General features: G+C 52.9%; 1 protein-coding gene across 1 annotated transcript in view; it reads left to right on the forward strand.

The window, feature by feature from the left end:
* The window catches only part of LOC119331128, a 6,264-nt gene that overhangs the window by 1,149 nt on the left and 3,876 nt on the right, over window positions 1-1,239 (forward strand). The gene's annotated exons all lie outside the window — the stretch shown is intronic.

Raw genomic sequence — 1,239 nt, forward strand, 5'->3', positions numbered from 1 at the left:
CAGCCGCCGCCGATCCCCTCCCCCATCTCCCTCCCTCAAATGTCGCCGCCCGTCGCTGCCGCCTCCGCAACCTCCCCAACGCACGTCTCTCGATCCCCTCTCCAGATCGCTGCCGTCTCTCCGGATCGCGCCGCTGCCCCCACCCGAACGCACGTCTCTCGATCCCCTCTCCAGATCGCCGGCGCCGCTGTCTCTCCGGATTGCGCCGCCGCCGTCTCTCCGGATCGCCGCCGCCGTCTCTTCGGATCGCCGCCGCTGCCGTCTCTCCGGATCGCCAACATGGCCTCAGAGGAGGGGATCAAGCGAAGCTCTTGTAGGTGCTGGTTGCCTGCGTGCACGGCATGTGTGCACGCCGCCGCCGCCGTCTCCTGTTACGGTCTCTCTCGTTAGGAGCTGCAGAGTTCGTTTCCATCTCCCCTGTGACAAGGTACAATTTTATGCTATGTTCTTAAACCATTCTTATTTTCATGTACTAATGTATGTCCTGCTAGGAGTAGTAGTACCGACCGTAGTCTTCTTTGGCAATGGCGGATTCAGCGACGGGAGTGCCGCGACCTCGTTGGATCTGGCCTCTAGCGCTTGAATCTGCACTCGAGGCGGTGGCGCTGCGCGGTGGCTGCCCAGATAGCTCTCCGGTGGCTGAGGCTGGTGATTGGTCTGTGCGGTGGCGCACATCGGAGTTGGTGATGGGCGTGCACGTGATGAGAGGATTTACTAGAGTTAGATTCAGCATACCGGCCTATTAGATTTATCTGAATTAGTCTATCAACATGTACACTAATAAGGTATGTGCTACGGGTTGTATTCTCGTTACACTATTTTATCTTACTTTAATTGTTGACTTTATCTCATGTTTGCCTGTTTCATAGGATTGCCATGAATCTGTTTTCCTTCGGTTTACAGGAGAGTGATGTTAACGATTTCAAGAACTTGATAGCAGGGTAAGGGTATAGCTATTGGCCATGCAGTAGCGCGACTACTAGGAAAATGCTTATATATAGAATTTTATCAGTAACGTTTATTTGTGTCCCCACGCTACTGGTAACTACTACCAGTAGCGCTGGGTACAAAGCACGCTACTGGTATGATTTAGCAGCAGCGTTGGTTTCTTTTGGGCACGCTACTGGTAAGTGTGTCATATCACACGACCAGATCAAAAAATATTAGCAGCGTGTGATGTAAAACCGACGCTACTAGTAAGTACATAGTTGTAACGTAGGTGGGACAACCGCGCTACCG

This window comes from Triticum dicoccoides, chromosome 7A (assembly GCF_002162155.2).
Source record: "Triticum dicoccoides isolate Atlit2015 ecotype Zavitan chromosome 7A, WEW_v2.0, whole genome shotgun sequence".
Classification (NCBI taxonomy): Eukaryota; Viridiplantae; Streptophyta; class Magnoliopsida; order Poales; family Poaceae; genus Triticum; species Triticum dicoccoides.